The following is a 21,600-nucleotide window of genomic DNA, read 5'->3' as shown; positions in this document are numbered from 1 at the left end:
TATGGCCATGATAATGAATGGCTTTTATGCAGTTTTGAGTATGAAAGTCATCATGGGTAATATGTTAAAGTCTGTTTATGGTCTCCATGAGTCTTTCTCTTGTCCTTTGGGGTGGCTGCAATTATGATTCTTCTGAGATGTAATACTCTGTTGTTTCCATCACCCCTATTATTTAATATTGTTCTAGAAATGTTAGCTTTAGCAATCAGAGAAGAGAAAGGAATTAAAGGAATTAGAATAGGCAAGGAGGAAACAAAACTATCACTCTTTGCAGATGATATGATGGTATACTTAAGGAATCCTCGAGAATCAAGTCAAAAATTACTTGAAACAATTAACAACTTTAGCAAAGTAGCAGGATATAAAATAAATCCACATAAATCATCAGCATTTCTATACATGACCAACAAAGTCCAGCAGCAAGAGATAGAAAGAGAAATTCCATTTAAAGTAACGGTAGGTAATATAAAATACTTGGGAGTCTACTTGCCAAGACAAACCCAGGAACTCTATGAACACAACTACCAAACACTCTTCACACAAATCAAATCAGATCTAAATAATTGGAAAGATATCAATTGCTCATGGATAGGCAGAGCTAATATAGTAAAAATGACAATACTGCCTAAATTAATTTACTTATTCAGTGCCATACCAATCAGGCTACCTAAAAATTGTTTTATACAGCTAGAAAAAATAATAACAAAATTCATCTGGAAAAACAAAAAATCAAGAATATCCAGGGAAATAATGAAAAAAAATTCACAGGAAGGTGGGTTAGCGGTACCAAACCTGGAGCTTTACTATAAAGCAGCAGTCATCAAAACTATCTGGTACTGGCTAAAAAATAGAGTGGTAGATCAATGGAATAGGCTAGGCTCAGGAAATGCAGTAGTAAATGACGCTAGTAATGTAGTGTTTGATAAACCCAAAGACTCCAGCTTCTGGGATAGGAACTCAGTATTTGACAAAAACTGCTGGGAAAACTGGAAGATAGTATGGCAGAAATTAGGCTTAGACCAACATCTTACACCTTATACTAAAATAAGGTCAAAATGGATACATGATTTAGACATAAGAGGTGATACCATAGGTAAATTAGGAGAGAAAGGAATAGTGTACCTATCAGATCTTTGGAAAGGAGAACAGTTTTTGACCAAACATGAGATAGAGTATATTATAAAATGCAAAGTGGATGATTTTGATTATATTAAATTAAAAAATTTTTGTACAAACAGAAGCAATGCATCCAAAATTGGAAGGGAGGCAGAAAGCTGGGAAACAATTTTTGAGGCCAGTGCTTCTGATAAAGGCCTCATCTCTAAAATATATAGGGAATTAAATCAAATTTATAAGAATCCAAGTCATTCCCCAATTGAGAAATGGTCAAAGGATATGAACAGGCAGTTTTCTGATGAAGAAACCAAAGCTATCTATTCCCATATGAAAAAATGCTCTAAATCTCTAATGATTAGAGAGATGCAAATTAAAACAACTCTGAGGTACCACCTGACACCTATCAGATTGGCTAAAATGACAAAAAAGGAAGATAATAAATGTTGGAGAGGCTGTGGGAAAATTGGAACACTAATGCATTGTTGGTGGAGCTGTGAGCTGATCCAACCATTCTGGAGAGCAATTTGGAATTATGCCCAAAGGGCGATAAAGCTGTGCATACCCTTTGACCCAGCAATCCCACTTTTAGGTCTTTTGCCCAAAGAAATCATGGAAGGGGGAAAGGGACCCACATGTACAAAAATATTTATAGCTGCTCTTTACGTGGTAGCAAGGAATTGGAAGTTGAGGGGGTGCCCATCAATTGGGGAATGGCTGGACAAGTTGTGGTATATGAATACAATGGAATACTATTGTGCTGTAAGAAATGATGAGCAGGAAGAGTTCAGAGAAACCTGGAGGGTCTTATGTGAGCTGATGATGAGTGAGATGAGCAGAACCAGGAGAACATTGTACACAGTATCATCAACATTGAGTGTTGACCTACTGTGATGGACTATATTCTTCTCACCAATGCAATGGTACAGAAGAGTTCCAGGGAACTCATGATAGAAGAGGATCTCCAAATCCAAGAAAAAAAAAGAAAGAAAGAACTGTGGAGTATAGATGCTGATTGAACCATATTATTTCTTTTGTTTTGGGTGCTGTTGTTTTTTTTTTCTATTTTGAGGTTTTGCATCACTGCTCTGATTCTTTCTCTTGTAACAGGATTAATGCAGAAATAGGATTAATGTTATTATGTGTGTATATATATATATATATATATGTTTATGTATAGAGATATATAGATATAACCTATATCAGATTACCTGCTGTCTAGGGGAGAGGGGAGGGAGGGAGAAAAATCTGAAATTGTAAAGCATGTATAAACAAAAGTTGAGAACTATCTTTACATGTAACGGAAAAAATAAAATATCTCATAAAAAAATATCAGATGGAATCTGTTGGTAGTGAGAAATATGGATTTTTATTCATATTAAGCAGATCAGGATAATTGAAATCACCAAACAATTCCTCAAATGTGATTCAGATCATTCTTCCCTTCCTATTCAATTCAATTCTGGGTCCTACCTATTTTCCTTCTATGTCATCCATACAGGCTACATGTACTGAAGATCTAACTCACCAAACTTCCCATTCATTGATGGGATAACTCAGTTATTTCCCATTGTATGTCAAAATATTGGTGATAAACATTCTTCATCCATTTTATCTTTGTCTTTTCACAAATCTACAATATAGTATCCATCCAACATGCTGATAGACTTCCTCTGATTCTTTTCATAGTCTCTGGCTACTACTATAGAATGCAACTTGAACTTAGTTTTTCTTCTGTGGATGGCCAGCCAATACCCTTTAAGTGATCTTGAGGGCTTCCTCAATTAAGTTATCAGCATTAACACTAATAATGATAATGATGATGATGATAGTAATATGAATATGTTGTATATACACTTATCATAATGGTCATGACAAAAATGCAATAAAATAGTAGAAATATATAGTTTGTCTTAATGGACTGCAGAAATTTAGTATCTACTAGATCAGGGCTTCTTAAACTTTTTCCACTCATGAGCCCTTTTTGCCTGAGAAATTTTTACGTGACCCCCGGGGTATATATGTATATAAAATAGGTATGTATACTCTTTTACTATTGCCAATTTTTTGCAACCCCCACATTTAGTCATGTGATCCCATATGGGGTTGCAACCCACAGTTTAGGAAGCTAGGTATCAGATACCTAAGAAAACACAATGAAGTGTTAGAACTCAGAAAGAAGCTATCTTTCATAAGTACTAGACAATAAATTTTCATATTACTCATAGAAAACCCAAAATATCCTCAAGAATCCAAAAAAATAGTTGTACTACACTGAGAGCACAATTACTGCCAGAACTGTTGTCCATAATCTCCTTAGTACATTGATTTATAAAAACTCAAGAACAGTACTCTTAATAGCTTTAACTTTGTTGAACACTCATAAATTCATAATCTCCAAATTACATGGAATCAAAAGTTTTGAAAATATAGAGACCTAGTAGGAGAAATGAAGCTATGTGAACACAGAACAAGGTCCTAGTCATCTCTGTCCAGTATATTATTGGAATTGCTGAATCTCTGGAAAAGGAGCTCACCTCTTCCTTCTCTTATTCTATTATAAAAACACATCATTTTATCCACCTTTACATCACATGAAATATATTTACAGAATGTGAAAGATAAAAGAATCACAGTAGGATAACAACTCATCCTCAAGCCATTTCTATCCCAACCCCATCCAAAAAGGTGAGAACGAAATAACATCATTATCCTCTGGTTTGGAGAATGAACGTTTCCAAACAGATATGCCAACTTGGCTAAGGAGTTTCCCAAAGTATTATTTAGTACAAATGACTCACGTGAAGGGAGTGCATCTAATAGGGTTGATGCCAGTAACAACCTCCTCTCCCCACCTCCACCTCCACCTTCTGCAGGGCTTTATAATTCACAGAGTGCTTTATTAAACGATAGGGAAGGCAGGCGTCTCCTTTTTACAAGGGAATGAACTGAAGGGAATAAGCTGAAGAAAAGTTACTTGTCCAGGATTGCACAGCAGCAACAGATTTAGCTAACAGTGCCAAGATTCAAACCCATTTCCCTAGTCCTAATCCACTATTATTTTGTTTTCTTTAGTTTTCCCACTAAGCCAGGGCTTTATTCCACATGTGTTTCTATTAATATCAGTACTCAGTTATTAAGAACCATATGCTGTATTCTACTTCTGTTACCTTTCACTGCACACAGTTTAAAACAATATGGTGGCAATTCTACGACCTTGTAAATAATGGCATTTTCCTCATTCCTATAATTTTTTAAATGGGTACAAATCACTTCATTTAAATCTTCCTATTCCTTTTAATACATGAAGGAATTCTAAGACTATATTTCTCTGACAGCTTTACAGCAAATTAGCAAGAAGACTTCCTCAAAAATCCAACTCCTGAATTACAGCTTTTCTGCTCAGAATATGAGACTGTATTTAAAGCACAACACAATGGTTGCTAGAACCTTTAATCCATTTTTCCCTTTCCTTTTAGCACATTATTTCCTTAAGCTTTGATGAGTTAGATAATTATTTAGTGTCTTTAATATTAATATTAGTAAAATTCTTTGATATATTCTTAATCTTTTCTTTGAAATTAAATGGCTTATAATTAAAGCATTATAGAAGATACTAGTCATAATACTGACATTGAGGTTGGCCCTATACTCCTCTCCCTTTGTCTTTCCCCTTGCTCATTTCCTTTCCTTCTTGTTCTCTCTGTCTCTTCCGCTCTCTTTCTTTCATCTCCCCATCTCCCTTCCCTACCCTACATATAGTTTCCCCTTTTGCCTATCACAACAAATCCAAACTCATTTTTGTGATTTTTTTTTTTAACACCGACTATAAATTCTCCCCTCATTCTGGCTAGCAAACCTAATTTTTCCTCTTATACCCTGGGCTTTAGTCACTTGGATCTTCATACACATATCCCATGTATGTCTTCTTTCTGTGGCCCTCAGAAATCTCTCTTGTGGTCTTCATCTTTATAATTTTGACTATTTCATGTTCTATTTCAAGTACAAATTTCTCTAAGAAGCTGACATTAGCTATTTTTTGTACTAAATGGCCTTTCCAATTCCACAATTTCTGTATGATTCTGTGTGTGTGTGTATGTATCTATGTATGTTATTACCAGAGGGAAGTGGAATCAGGGGTGGAATATCAGGACTACACATTATAGAATCTGAGAGACTGGTTATATCAGCAATAAGCAGAACAGAATGTTCAGAATAGTTAAGTCAGATACATGGATACTAAGCACAAACCACCAATTCAGGGACAATATTAGGATGAGACAAAATGGACTACAGCAACTAAGGCATGGAATAAGACTGAAGGATTATTTCAACTGCACAGGCCGACTGTTGGCATGCTCTTTGATACCCTTGCTTTTCTTCTTCCTAAATGGGGAAGCCTAGTCATGGTGCTAGCTTAGCATCTTAGTAGCCAAGAACCAAATAATAGTTGAATATTTTTATATCATTGAAAACAATTCATATAAGCAAGGACGTCAGCATTTGGAGGGTACTTAGAGGGTACTTATATAGTTAAAATTAGTCATTTTTCAGAGGAGAAAAATGAAATCTGGGCTAGAAGTGACTTACCTACGGTCCCTCAGTGAGTTAGTGGTACAGACTGGACCCAAGCCCAGGTCTCAGTACAGACTCCCTAGACTACCCTCTTTTTTGGTCACTGCAGCCTTTGCTTCCATCAAAGTTGAGTCTAATTCCCAGCACAATAAGAATTTTTAAAAAAAAGGCATATTATTTTAATTTCACATCTCAACAAGAGTCATTGTGGTCTAGTGGATAGAGAGTTGGTCACATTCAGGAAGACGGATCCTGGTCTAAGTCCTGCTCTTGGCTTTGGGACCCTGAGGAAATCACTTCACCTCTTAGTGTTCAAGGAAACTCAGACTATGAATTGTAAAAATGGCCTCAAACTGCATTATCAGAGGAAACCCCCTCCCCAACTATGAGTTCCCTGTGCCACTGAAATCAGAGGTCTAGTTCCTATCCCTGTCTTCAGATATCAATGAATCTGTAACATGAAGACCCGTCTCAAGGAATTCTAGATGGTGGGTTTTGTTTGTCTGTTTTTCATTCTAACAGTGATGACTGAAGTATAAAACCTTTTCCAAACATGGTTTTGCTCAGAATGCAAGTAGTCTCTTGCCATAAAAATAGATCAATAGCTGCTGAAGTGCCTGTTAACACTGCATGTTGTAACTGAATCTTATGATCAGAAGATTTATATATGGAGGGTGCCCAGAATAAGTGTTATCTTTTTGTGGCAAAAGAAAGTAATAATAAGAATGTGTATGTATGTTTTAGTGTGCAAATGAATGTCCATGTGTCCCCGGGAGCTCACTTGTGGTGGAGAGGCAGTGTGGCATAGTGGATAGAGCACTCACTGCCTTTGTAGTTAAGAATCTTAAAACTGAATCCTTACTCTGACACTTTCTAGTTCTGTGACCATGAGCATGTACTTTTCTTTCTTTATTCTCAGTTTTCATCTCTGCAAAATGGGGATAACCATGCTCGCCTTATCATTACCTTGATTCGACATGGCCTCTTTCAAGGGTGGCTCTGAGGAAAGTAAGCCATAAAGTGCCCTAAATATGGCAGCATCAGTAGATGTAGTAGTACTTGTAGTAATAGCAGTTACCAATAATAAAAGGACTCTGGGCAAGTCATTTAAACTCTCAGAGCCTTGGCTTTCTCATCTATAAAATGAGAATAATAGTGACAGCACTTGCCTCCAGAATTTTTGTGAAGGCAGTATTTTGTAAAGTACAATAGTCTTGTGAGCTATCAGTATTACCGTTATTACCACTTCTATTCTTACCACCGTCCATTAATGAAAATACAATAAAAGAGAGACGTTTTGTCATGCAAACTATTAAATGACTCGATAGAGGATCACTCCCAGTTTTATCATGGTTCCGGCCAACCAGCTGAAAAGAAACTTCTGTAAAACAGTTTGGAGGAATTCAGAAAGAGACACACAAATTCAGCAGAGCCCATTAAGTGGCCTCGCGCCCCACATCTCTGCGTTCATCATTTGTACCGATTATGGCGTGACAGCTCTTGAGTCTCCAATGATAACAGCCATCTGACTTGATCTGAGTTCAATGGATTTTCACTAAAATGGAATCATCGCCTTTGTGACTGATAGGAAGAGCAGAGCAATACATCCTGATCACCACTTTGCCTCGTGTCTCCCTCTCCCTCCCAGTGACCTTGTGGGCTCTCCCAGGCAGTGCACATAGACAGGCAGGCAGGCAAGCTCCAGTCGAGCCTGGGCCACTGCTGCCATGCTCAGAGGGACTTTGAAATTGAAGTTTCCCTGAAAGCCATCAATAGGGTGAAGGCAGAATGGCCCAAGAATGCCACAGATCAGGGAAGCTGGTGGCCCAGCAGCAGACATCTCCTGGAGGAAGGCAGGGCTGGCCAGCTCACGGCAAAGGGCCCCCATTCCTACCCATTCCCATGGCAAGGGAGCCCTGGGAGGGGAGGGCAGGGAGGACTTTGAGGAAATGAGAAATTCAGAGCACGTCCTCCCTCCTCAGAAGTGAATGACACCTGTGATCACAGACCATAACTATAGCCCACAGTGTTGGCTGCTCTGCCTTCTTCACTCCCTCCCGATTGTGAGCAGAACCGAGACATTCTCTTTCTCCTCACACCACACTTGTTTTCAGAGTTGAGAGCCTTGGTCATGGAGAATAGCAGTGGGTATTTTAAATGCCATCGATCATGGTATTAGAGGATAAAAACAGACGTTTATATAGCTCTTTAAGGGCTGCAAAGCACTGTATATATTTTATCTCATTTGATCCTCACAACAGGTTAAGAGTGATAGATATTGGAATCTCCATCTTTTAGATGATGAAACTGAGGCTGGAGGTAGGAGGTATTGTCAGCTACCTGCTTTCACACATTCAGACCCCATGTCCTTGCTGGTTTCAAATCCAGCACTGTCTTTATTAAATCATGTTATCTCTTCCAGTCACAGGATCCACAGCAGCAAATGACCTTAAGGATCATCTAATCCAGCCTTCTTTTTTTCACCCTTCTTTTAATAAAAGAGGAATCTGAGCCTCAGAAAAGTTATGCGGCTTTCCCAATATCACACGAGTATTAAGGATCAGAGCTACTCGATTCCAACAATAATAATAATAACTCATGATATTAAAAGATTTAAAATCTATTTTTCCCCTCACAACAATCCCGTGATATTATCTCCATTGAGCAGATGAGGAAATTGAGATGCAGGCAGGTTAGGTGACTTCCCCAAGGCCATACAGCTAGTAAGAGAGAGAGCCAGTTTTCTAACTCACATTCTGATTCCAAATCTAGAATTCTTTCGATTTCCCAGCTTATTCTTCTTGTCATGAATCATGATTATAGCTCACCTTTTTCTAACACCTCACAAACCTCTTTACCTACCTAGTGCTAAGATACCTCTTATTATGCAGATATTATTATCCCCATTTTGCAAATTAGAAAACTATCTCAGAGAAAGAAAATGAACAGACAGAGCTCTGCTAACTTTGACATGAATACAATAAAAATGATGAGTTTTATTTTTATACAACATGCCAAGATTCCCCAATTGTCCTTGTCTCTTTATTAATAATACCACTTCATATATATCTATATATATATGTGTGTGTGTATGTACGTATATACATCTAATGTGCTTTCCTCACTGCAGTACTCTATTAATAGCTTACATTTTTATAGCACTTTCAGGTTCATCCAATACTTTCCTCACAATAGTCCTTGTGAGATAGACTGACACTATTATCATATCCATTTTACTGAACATAAAAGAAACTAAGGATGAGAGATGTAACATCATCTGCTAAAAGTTTCAGAACCAGACCTCAGGTTTCCATCCTTTGGCCCAAAGCTTCCCATTATATACGATCATTTGTGCAAATATCAGTTCTTCCACTCTTGTGCTTTGTATATTGGAGTCAGTATAATTATCATTTTACAAACGAGGAAACTGAGGCTCAGAAGGGGAAATGGCTGTCCTCAGTCTTGTCAGCCTTCTGTAGCTGTGCTGGTTGCTCATGTCACCACAGGCTTATCTACCTGGTTTGCAGTGAACTAGCTTGTGACTCCACCTCCTGTCAGTGCAGCACACAAAAGGGCTTCAAGTGGTTTGAAGGAAAAGCAGTTGGACACTGGGCAGACACCGATTAGTGTGGTTACAACTTGCTAAAAGAAAATATTAAAATAAAAATTAGATCATAAATTTGGAGCCACAGTTACCATGCCTAAGGCGCAAATTGCCAAACAAGTCAAGAGACTCATTAGCATTTTATGTAAATCAGTTATTACTGTTCTGCACTTCCTTAATTATCCATGTTATTTCAATACAACCCTTTCTTTGATGTCCCAATTCTATATTTAAATAGTGCAAGATTTCTATCGGATCCTCCCGCTGAGGTTTGTTCCATGCAAAAAACATGCCAAGAGCAGCTATTTGAAAGACTATAGGGAAATGTTTAATTGGCTCGTCCCATTTGAGTTATGAGGGTGTATTACCACGCACAGAAAATCAGAAACATGTAAAGTACTAGATAGAAGAAGTTGACTAAACCCTTCAAGACATCCCTAGAAATTTCACCCCAAAGACTTTTTTTGGTTTCTTGGATTTCCCCTGGGAGATGGTTCAAAGGGAAAAAAAAAATTTAAACTTCCTTGAATGCTCCTAAACAATTAATTTTAAATTGTAATTTTTAATACCAGAATTTAACATCATTCCTCCTTTTGGCACAATAAGGCCCCTTTTGGATGCTTTGATGGATTTATAATAGCTATTGTACGGGCAAGCCTTCCCCTGGTATGAATCACAGATCCTCTATGTTTCTTATCCTGGAGGACTCTTGCTCATTCTTTACCATAAGTCACCTAAATGGATTTGTCCAAATTTCTAGAGGATTTCCTCTTATTCACTATCTTAGGTTATCCAGTCAGTTGTGCAACTCTTGACTCATTTTCATTTGATGATGAGCCCTCTCTTACCTCTCTTTCCAGTGATAGACATCCTCAGGGTTGTTCTGTGTATTTCCCATGCCTCTCATAACTGTTTGTGTGTCACCGTCTGGTTGATGACCTCACCTTACATCTTCCCATCGCTTCTTTCCGTTAGACCAAAAAAATTCACTCAACAGAAAAAGAGAAGGAAAAAGAAAAAGATGGGGTAAAATGAGAAGTGACATTCACCATCCGCTGTTATTTTTTTAGCTAGTGTTTTCTTGACTTACTGATGATGCTGAATGATCTGTTCTCAAAGTTACTGAAAACTCCACTCTCAAATTACAAATTTCATTTCATGTTAGAAATTTCCAATTAGGAGCAGCTGGGTGTCACAGTGGATACAGTACCAGGCCTGGAGTCAGGAAGACTTTTCTTCCTGAGTTCAAATCCAGCCTCAGACACTTACTAGCTGTGTGATCCTGAACACTTAACCCTGTTTACTTTAATTTCCTCATCCGTAAAAATGAACTGGAGAAGGAAATGGCAAACCATTCCAGGACCTTTGCCAAAAAAAAAAACCAAAACCCAAATGGGGTCATGAAGAGTCAAATGTGACTCAACAAGAATTATAATCAGGTGAGCTCTAATGCTTCTATCTCCCTCAGCCTACACTAATGTATTTTTGTTATTTCTTTAACACAAGCAACCTACTTTTTCTTCATTATCTTCATCCTTTTCCCCTACTTCCCAAAGCCTCTCACCAGAATTATATTTTTGATAATTCGCTCTTTGAGCATGTAGTTAAAAACTAAGGGAGAATATTACAACACAGACTCTAAATTTATAGAGATTGAACAAAAAGAAACTCACTCTGCACATTTCTTTGCTGGTGTATCTGCAACAAATTCCTTTCTAAAATAAGTAATAGCAATCATCCTTAATACACCATGTTTTAGTCAATGTTTTAGCATTAAGAACATGCAGTATTTATAGAGAACACATCTCCTAGTATTGTAAAACACACATTATCTAATCCAGTCACATGGTGTAGAGGAAAGAGCACTTGGACAGGGAGACAGAAATGTACTGGATTCAAGTATCAGCTCTGTCACTTACTAGCTGTACGATGTGGGGGAAGTTATTTCACTTCTTTGGCCTCGCTTTTTTGTTCAATTAGGGAGCCGACCTAGATATTTTTTGTTTTAACATTCTACAGTAACCTTCTCTGTTCCATCTCCTCTTTAACTCTGAAGTCCTATGTTCTCAGGTCTCTCCCATCTCTGGTATTCCATTTGCTTCTTTACCTTCTAGCTTTAACATTCTATGTTCTAAACTTTTTTCCAGTTCTCTTAGATATATGAGTCTATAAAATGTACAGTAACCATAATGCACAATAGTCCATGATATAGACTTAAGAGGTGTATATCAAGTTTTGTAAAACCCTAACAAAGATTATTTACAACTATGCAAAATCTTCACAAAGAAATGTTGCATTTGAGTTAGGATTGTGGAAGGAGAGTGGGAAAGAAGATATTTTAGTAGGGTGAATGAAGCTACTGAATGTGTCCAGACTTCTCTGTCACTATCCACGGTTCCAACATCCTCCCAGTAACCCAATCTCACAACTTTTGTGTCATCCTCAGCTCCTCTCTGACACTCACTTCATGTTTCCAGATCTTGTAATTTCTACCTGTACAATATTTCTGCTGTATGTCCCCTTCTCTCCACTCACACAGCCTCCACCCTGGTACAGGCTTTCATCACCTGATATCTAGACAATTGCCACAGCCTTCTCATTCTCTCCACCTCTAGTATCTCCCCCACTCCCCAATCCAGCCTCCACTCAGCTTCCAAAGTAAGTTTCTTGGACTTTCTGCCCCTCCCAAATTCTAGCCCTGACTCTGCCACTAAGTAGCTCTGCCAACTTGGACAAGTCCCTTCTCTCTGGACCTCAGTTTCCTCACGTATAAAATAAAAAGGATAAATAAGACCAGAGGATCGCTAAGGCTTCTTTCTGGTCTACATTATTAGTGTTTTTGTTTATTTTTTAGAGGGGGGGAGTGATTTTTTTTTTTTTTTTTAGTGATCTCATGATTCTATTGATTATATGCAAGGCATTGGATCTCTCTGTGCTTCAAGCCTCCTATCCCTTCATGGTTCACAAATACATTCTGTCACTTAAATTGGTCTCCCTAAACTCTTTGTTTATCATCTTTCAGGGCTTCCCCCGAAACCAATAACTGTTTGTTGTAGCGAGCAGATCTCTTATTAAAGAGCCACAGCCTGAACTCTGGCTTGTGAGTTTCCTTGCCAGGAGAGCACATTGTTCCCACCCTGAAATTATCCAGTCGAAAATCATCATCATGTATTTTCATCAGGATGAAATATCGGGAGCTCTGCTTAGCGCAGGGTTTTATTAATGATGTGCTGTCAGGAGCTGGGTGCTCTGCATATTTGCATATTAAACAGCTGAGTGAAGAAACATTCCTTTCATTGCTGCGGGGAATAAATCAGTTTAAAGCAAGTTCTCATCATTTATACTCCTTTCAGCTAAGTCTTCTTTTATTGAAATAAATTGTTGAAGTGCTTTGCTCATTCTTTGAATACTGATGAAATTTACCTTGATAGGGCCTCAGGAAAAATAATGTTTTCTTAAAGGAGCAGCATTGTTCTGTATTTGAGTATCACTTGAATAAATTATTGATAAGGTCATTTAGAAATAGCAAGCAAAAAGAAAAAAAATCCTTGAACAGGGATTTCCCTCAGTGGTATATTTTTAGCCATTTTGAATTTTTTGTTATTTATCAATAGAATTTAAACTAAAAGATGCATCCACCTAGAAGTATCATCAGTTTTACCAAATACTGATATGTCATTTTTTGATAAGCTAGTCACAAACCAGAGGATTAGAAGGGACTTCTGAGGCTATCTACCCTAATTTGTACCTAAGCAAGAATCAACTGCCTCTTACATCATCACCACCAAGTAGTCATTCATCTTCCTGTTCAAGGTCCCTAGGAATGGGGAGCCTTCCACTTCCCAAAGCAATGTAGTTCACTTTGGGACAATTCAACTTATCAGGAAGTTATTAGGGGCAGCTAGGTGGTGCAGTGGATAGAGCATCAGTCCTAGAATCAGGAGGACCTGCATTCAAATCTGGCCTCAGACACTTGACACTAGCTATGTGACCTGGGGCAAGTCACTTGACCCTGATTACATGGCAAAAAAAATTAAAATTGAAAAAAATTGAAAAAGAAAGAAAAAGAAAAGAAAAAGGAAGTCATTGATTACCCAGAACTGAAATCTGCCTCATGAAATTTCTTCCTGTCTCCTAGTTCTGTCCCATGGAGCCAAATAGACAAATCAGTTCTCCAATACTTAAAAAGATGTTGACCTTCCTACCTATCTCCCATCTCCACAAAAGCTTCTCCTTTCCAGGGTAGATGACCTCAGTTCCTTCAACTGATCCCAGTATGTCATGGTATCAGTTTTTCTTGCCACTTCCCAGACACATGATAGTTTGTCAATGGCCTTTCCTAAAAGGTGACACCAAAAACCAAAGGGTTCCATGAAAAAAGCACTTAATCTGGAGCTAAAAGGCCTGGATTTGAATCCCACCTCTCGTACTGATTAAATGACCTTGGTTAAATCATATCTCCTCTTTAAGCCTCCGTTTTCCCATCTGCAACCAGTTTCTTCATTTTATAATAAATACCTACATCATAGCATTGTTGTGAGGCCCAAATGAGCTAACACATTTTGCAAACTTTAAAACGCTATATAAAAACAACTTATCATCATCATTATCATTCAAATGGAAATAATACTGTTTGCATTACATCTCTGTGCTTTTGAGGGGAATTGATTTTTAAACTGTAAAATGGTATAGAAGCATTAATTCCTTTAAAAAAAAATTCTATAAGGTATCACAATTGAAGTCCTGTTTGAAAATAAAAACTGTGGGCAGGACTTTAGTTATGTGTGTGCCTCAGTTGACTTGTTATATATGGAGGTTTTTTAATGGTATGAATGCTCCCAGAACCTCATGGTAATTATTTCTGGCTCTGATTAAATGAAGGGAGTCTGGGGGAGCTTAAAGGACCTATCAGAAGAAAGATAATATATGCATGGCCTTTCCTATCAGAGAAAATAAACAGTAGAAAGCTTCTCTACCTGTCTTTTTGCCAGAAGAAATATGGTTACAGTGTAAATCATTTGTGACACCAGCTTTGGATTTTTAAGTTGAAAATGCACATTTAATAGCATGAGAAGAGCGTGCAAGCATCCAGCACTTAGTTTCTGCATTGGTTACTGACTTAAATGAAGTGATTTTCAGGTGAGTTAAAATGGAGAAGAGAGATGTCTTTACAACGGTTGTTGATTTGAATTGGACTGTAGTAAGTTGAGATGACTTTATCTTCTTCCTATAGAAAGTGGCTCATCGAATAATATGTACATGTATGAACAGAAAAGGAGGTGGACCAATCATGTAGCAATGATGATAGATAACAGATGGACAGCCTGAGGGCTACATTGGTATCCGTGATATATTAAAAGAACCAGAGGGAATCCTCTAAAATGTTGCTGCTTCATCCACAAAATCTTTCTTTGGAAAAAAAAAATTGGTATCTGGTGTTTTTGCATCACCTTCCTTTCTCAATATATCCCTCCCTTTCTGCTGTCCAGAGATCTGTCCCCTGTAACAAAGAATGAGAGAGATGGAGAGAAATAAAGAAAGTGAGAGAGAGACTAAGAGACAAAAAGAAAGAGAGAGGATTCAGCAGAACCAGCCAGAACATTGACTAAGATAGCCATGGGCCCACACCTTCTCTCCTCCTTGGGGACCTTATAATCGCATACCTTCCAATGCTTCTTGTTGAGGTTGCTGCTATCATTCTTTCTATTGACATCTTTGTACTTTTGTATGTTGTTTTCCTGGCTCTGCTTTCTTCAATTCTTTTTTTGCCTGGGGCAATGAGGGTTAAGTGACTTGCCCAGGGTCACCCAGCTAGTAAGTGGCAAGTGTCATAGGTCAGATTTGAACTCAGGTCCTCCTGAATCCAGGGCCGGTTCTTTATCCACTGCACCACCTAGCTGCTCCCTGCTTTCTTCAATTTTTATGAGTTTTCCCATGCACCCCTGTATTTTTCACATTCCTAATAACTTAATGCACAATAAAATTCCATTAAATACTTGCCACAAACTTTGTTTAGCTATTCTCCAATTAATGGGCCTGTACTTTGTTTCCAGTTCTTTGCAACTATAAAAATTGCTGTTATAAATATTTCAGTGTATAGGGAGCCTTTTTTAAAAATCAATTACTTCGGGGCAGCTCAAATCCAGCCTCAGACACTTAACACCTACTAGCTGGGTGACCCTGGGCAAGTCACTTAACCCCAATTGCCTCACTAAAACAAAAAACAAAAAACAAAAAACAAAAAACAAAAAAAAATCAATTACTTCTTTGTGGTAGATGCCTAACAGTAGGATCTCTGGGTCAAAGGGTATAGATATCTTAGTCATTTTCTTAGCATAATTTCTAATTGCTTCCATAAAAACCTTTTCTGACCTCAATTTCCAATCCCAGTGGATAATGACCCTTCATTTTGCAGTTTTTTGAAGCACTTGTCACAAAATGAAAAATTTACAGAGTTAAAAAGGACCTCAGAGGCCATCTAGTTCTACCTGTACCTGGACAAGAAGCCCCTCTATTGCACATGAGTATGGGGCTTGCAGCCTTCACTTTAAGAATTTTAGTAAGGGAGAACTCACTGCTTCGCAAGGCAAGCCATTCTCCATTTGTACATTTCTAATCATTACTGCTTTTTGCCCCTTACACAGTCTAAATATGTCTTTTTTGTAACATATCCATTGCTTCTAATTCTGTCCTTTGCAACCCAATAACAAAATTTATTGTCTTTTATAATTGACAGTCCTACAGATACTTAAAAACACCCCTCATGTATCACCCTCTTCCTCCAAGTTTTCCTTTCTCAAGGTTTCAGTTCCTTCATAAAAAAGATACTGAGTCCCTTCCAATTTACCAATGTGCTTTCTAAAATTTAGTGCCTAGAACTAAATATAATACTTCATACTTAGAGCAGCTAAGTGGCTCAATGAATATAGTTCTGGACCTGTAGTCAGGAAGACCTGAGTTCAAATTTGTCCTCAGACATTTACTATGTGACTAAACATGTCATTTAACCTCTGTTTACTTCTGTTTTCTCATCTCATCTCATAAAATCATCATAATAATAACACCTACCTCCTAGGGTTGTTGTAAGGATCACATGACATAATATTTGTAAAATACTTAGCACAATGCCTGGCACATAGTAGGTGCTATATAAAAGTTAGTTATTATCATTACTTAAGATACAACCAGAGTATAATAGCATTATCACTTCTCTGTATTTTTACCACTGTACCACTGTATTTTTAACCTGTGTGTGTGTTTATATATACACACACACAAATAACTTATATATATTCTGAATATATCATTTTAGACTTCTTACACTATTTGCATACATATACATATTATTGTCATAGTTCACTATATTGTATTTAGTGGAGTTTGAAGTCTGCTAAAACCACAGCTCATTTTCAAATACATGTCTTCCCCATCTTATTCTTATCCTGTGCAGTTGATTTTTTTGAACCCAGGTATAAGACTTTACATTTGTTTCTAATAGATTTCATTTCACTAAATTTAGTTCAGCATTCTAGCCTAGTGAGATCCTTTTAGATCCTAATTAAGTTATATAATGCCTTCACTGCCTCTCCTAACTTTGTGTCATCACAGTCTTACTAATTATGCCTTCTATATCTGTATACAGGTCATCAATAAAAATATATGACCAAGCGTTGAATCGTGAATGTTTGTACTTTAGCCCTGGCCATTCAGCTAGTTGTGAATCTTCCCAACTACATACTATCCAAAATAGTATCCATGTCTTTGTTACATGCTGTGCTAAAATCCAGGTTAAATGTATTATTATTTCTCTGATCTACCAGTTTAGTAAACCTGTCAAGAAAGGTAGTCATGTTAATTGGCATGGCCTGCTCTTGATGAGGACAGCATGACTCTTTGTAATCACGGTGTCCTTCCCCCAATGTTCAATAAACAGCTGGTTATACATTCTAAAACTTTACCTGTAATTAAAGACAAGCTCAATGGTCTATAGTTTGTACTCTTGGGGCAGCTAGTTGGCGCAGTGGATAAAGCACGGGCCCTGAAGTCAGGAGTACCTGAGTTCAAATCCGGCCTCAGTCACTTAACACTTACTAGCTGTGTGACCTTGGGCAAGTCACTTAACCCCAATTGCCTCACTTAAAAAAAAAAAAGGGATCACAGATAGTTTGTACTCTCTACTCTCTTTCCTGTTTTGAAAATCAGGCTATTTACCCTTCTACACCTCTTTCCTTCTTCATAATTTTTCAAAGATCACTATCAGTGGCTCAGCAATCTCTGCAGCCATTTTCCCCCCAGTATCCTCAGTCTAAGCAGGATGAGTTGTATTCATGAAGGTTTATGTCTTGTCATCTCCCTACTTACCCTGGGTATCAACTCCATAATGACCATTTTCCTTCTATCCTTGTGAACTCGGGTATTATTCTCCTTAGCAGAAAACACAGGAGCACCACAGGAGCTCCATCATTCCTTATCATTACTATGCCCACTTGGAGCAACAGTCTAATATCACTTAGTTTTGTTTGTTTTTGAATCCAACCAATGAAACAAAGAAAACACCCCTTTGTTTGGCTCTAATACTCACTGCCGAGCTCCAACTTCCTTCTTAAACAAATATGAGAGTTAGGAGAGATGACCTCATCGAGCCTTTCCAGCCCTCCCATGCTATAGTTTACAGATTCCCTTGCTCTTCAGTTCACAAGACTTTGAAAGCCTCTTTCCGTTATACTTGTCCTTCCTTAAGAGGTTCTTCTGGACATGCAGGCGGAGACTGGAGCCTGCCAAGGCAGCAGACCCCTCCCACCCTGGCTCAGAGTCATCAGAATAGCACTTTAACTCTTAAGAAGAGAAAACTACCAGTCCCTTATACAATCACTTAAGGTTCAAAAACTGGGATGAGACCCCCAAGGCCACTCCTCTGCCATGGAATGAGATCCGTGGAGTTCAATTATTAAAGGACCTTTCAACGTGTCATCACTTTTGACTCATAAGAAGAAATGTATTTCCGTGTATATCATCAGTGTTGCTCTTTAATAAAGTATATTCCTCCTCAAGGTGAGCTTTTCACCTGTACTGAATATGCCATCATCTCATCTGAAGTCTGAAAGGAAGGAGAATGCTTCCTATTTTGCCCCCTAAAAAGGGGCTCCTTTACTTAATGCAAAGTGGGTATTTTGCAAAGACATGCTTTTAAACAGGATTAAATAACAGCTCTGAAGAGAAAGGCGAACTTCAGTGAGAGCTGTGCTGGAAACTGCCAAGGTGGTTTGGGGGTGAGGAATTTCAATAATAAGGATACCACTTTTTTTTTAATATATATAAAGGCTGAGTAGTGTGTTGTCATGGCACAAGTAATAAACTTGACTCCAGGGCATAGGATGCAAACCTCACCTGAGGCACTTGATAGGTGTGTGGCATTGGACTAGTCCCTTTAGCTCTCTGAGGCTGTTTACTCGTCTGTAAAATGTGCCAATATTATAAAGGTGTCATTGGGAGAGTGTCTTATAAAGCTGAGGGTGCTATAGAAATAAGAATTGTTTTCATATATATGATTGCCTTGGAAAAATAATGATAAAATGGTGATAATACAGTGATACAGGAATCTCTTTTTTCTGCATCAACAGTACTTGGGGAGGCTTTTCAGACTGTTGATATCTTTACCTAGGATCTTCCTCCCTGTGAGGCTCAGCTCAGCTTCTACCTTCTCCCTTCACTTCAAATCAATTCATCAAATGGTTGTCAGATGCCTGTTTTGTGCAAAGCATTATTCTGGGCACCAGAAGGGCTACCATTTTCAGATAAAATACAGTCTCTGCCCCCAAACAATTCACAGTCTTAAGAAGATTATATCGATATAGATATTTATGCTACAAATATATTACTTAATACTTGCATTGAGGATTTGTTCATGAGGGGTTTCCCCTTGACAATTGGGTAATTAAGAAATGCTTCCTGGAAAAGATAACATTTGAATCAGGATTTAAAGGCTTAGTTGAAATTCAACAGACTAAGAGGGGGAGTGAAGATATTCCAGTCATAGGGAATAGCATGAGCAAAGGCATGGAGGGAGAAGAGTACAGGGCATGTTCAGGGACAAAAAAAAAAGTAGTCTACTTCTGCTTGGAATGGAGTCATATGAGTTATAGCTGGGAAAACAGGATAGTGCCAGATGATGACAAGCCTTGAATTTCAAGCAAAGGAATTTAAACTTATTCTATGAAGCTTTCTTTGATCCTTCTAACCAGAAACTTATCTTTCCCTTATTTAATATATTAATCCTTTCTATTTGACTTGTCCTATGCACTTATCACCTTCTAACATATTCTAACATAGCATATAGCACTATGAAACTACAAAGGTCTATGGAAAGATCAAGAATCATTATGTCCTATGTCCTTCTCACATTCTAACCTGTTTATGTGTGCCTTAGTCCTGTTCCCCACTGTTTGATTTCAAACTCATCCTGAAAATGGACAGTACCATTTTTCACCTTCATATTCCCCAGTGGCAAGGAGCAGGTTCTGGTATAGAGAAGACATTTTATACATGTTTTTTATTATTATTATTACTTTGTTTTAAAATGAATTATAGATGATCAAATTCTCAAAACCCAACCTTGGGATCATATTATAAGAGGGTATAGATCTAGAAAGTGTCTTAAAAATCATTTGTTTCAACCACATAAATCCTAAGATTCTCAGGCCTTGGTGTAGAATGAAACTATCCAAGATCACCACAAGTAATGAGCAGCTAAGTGAGGATTCAAAAGGTAGCACCACATCCAGTACTCCTTCCATTGGATGAAGCAGTATTGGTCCATTTCAGTTGGGTATCAGGGTTCTTTTTTTTTTTTTTTTTTTAGTGAGGCAATTGGGGTTAGGTGACTTTAGTGTTAAGTGTCTGAGGCCGCATTTGAACTCAGGTACTCCTGACTCCAGGGCCGGTGCTCTATCCACTGCACCACCTAGCTGCCCCAGGGTTCTTTTTCATTTTGGGGGAAAGTGCTTGGTTAGAGAGGCACCAAGGTATAGTGGAAAGCATGCAGCACTTGGAGTCAGGATAAAAATCTGGTTCTAAATCTTTACCTCCAACACTTATTCTTTGTACCATCCCAGACAAAACAGTTGGCTTCTTTGAGGTTTTTCTTGCTTTCTCTCCTGTAAAATGAGAGTAATAACATATGTTATGCTTAATCCACAACATTGTTTTACTAGAGTAAGTGAGATAATGTTGGCAGAAACCTCTGAAAACTTCAAAGCACTGTAAAAAACGTCAGCTATTATTGATCCGAAACCATAAGACCATAAGAAATTGAAATCCAGATTCTTCCACTTCTAAGGTGTATAACCTTGTGGACATGTGAAAAGGTTATGACAGTTACTTTTACTACCCACCTCACCTCTTGGAGCTATCGTTAAGGATCAAATCAAATAAAATGTCTGTCTGGTGCATTCTGAAACAAGACAGGTGTATGGAAAGATCAGGTATTATTGTTATTATTGTGATCATCAATACCATCAACATGGTCAATAATAATAATTATTATTATTATTCTTTACTATATTTCAACTGATAGGTGGAGTGACTTAAAAACAAACATGTGTTCTTCTTTTCTTTCTTGTGGTTCTCTCACACATTCTATATTTACTCCTTGTTAAGGGTCAATGCTAAATACAGGGCTCTGGTAGTCTTAGGTCAGAGAGTTTAGCATTCAGGGGAATCCCTATATCCAAGGCTGACAGTTTGTCATCTAAGTGTATAGAAGGTGGCAACTGCAGCCAGAGAGTGTCCAGTTAAGTGCCAATTTCTCCCCCCACCCGGCCTAACCTGTTTGCTGCTGTCTCAGATTTCTTATAACCCCCTTATTGGTTTCATGCCTTAAGGCCTCTGGACTCTTGCCCATCCCAACAGCTGCAGCATCACTAAAGAAGGGATTTATCTGGAGGCCCTTGAAACAACAGTCCACACTCAAGGCTGCGTAGTCCATTTGCTCAGGTGTATCATGATTTGAGTTAGCTTCTCAGAGTATTGAGATGCCTTTGCCAACAGACAAGCTTGAGCAAAACAGAATGTGAAAATGTCCTTGTAAGAGGTACTATTATGAGCATCTGCTCCTAGTTATCTCTGTATTAGTCCTTTGTGAGTCCTGAGGCTCATCATCTCTTTGGTGTGGCCCCTCCCTCCACCACGGGATTCTTTCCACCCCACTTCCTTACCCCTGCCTTTCCATAAATCCTCTGTAAAGAATTTACCCAACATATTACAGGTCTTCCCCTAATTCTCCTAGCATCTTCAAGGTGTTTATGTAGTAG

At 38.1% G+C, this 21,600-nt stretch overlaps 1 protein-coding gene and 1 long non-coding RNA gene across 2 annotated transcripts in view; one reads left to right on the top strand and one right to left on the bottom strand.

The window, feature by feature from the left end:
• WWOX (WW domain containing oxidoreductase) overlaps positions 1-21,600 on the top strand; it is a 1,201,502-nt gene that overhangs the window by 628,771 nt on the left and 551,131 nt on the right. The window lies entirely within an intron of this gene.
• Positions 8,781-20,447, bottom strand: LOC122741364. The gene is made up of 3 exons (XR_006354837.1): positions 20,374-20,447; positions 10,141-10,281; positions 8,781-9,330 (listed from the first exon to the last, which is right to left on the bottom strand). It is a non-coding gene; the product is annotated as an uncharacterized LOC122741364 (long non-coding RNA).

Source organism: Dromiciops gliroides, chromosome 2, assembly GCF_019393635.1.
Source record: "Dromiciops gliroides isolate mDroGli1 chromosome 2, mDroGli1.pri, whole genome shotgun sequence".
Taxonomy (NCBI): domain Eukaryota; kingdom Metazoa; phylum Chordata; class Mammalia; order Microbiotheria; family Microbiotheriidae; genus Dromiciops; species Dromiciops gliroides.
Note: the sequence above shows the minus strand (reverse complement) of the source record. Positions and strands in the feature narration are given on the sequence as shown.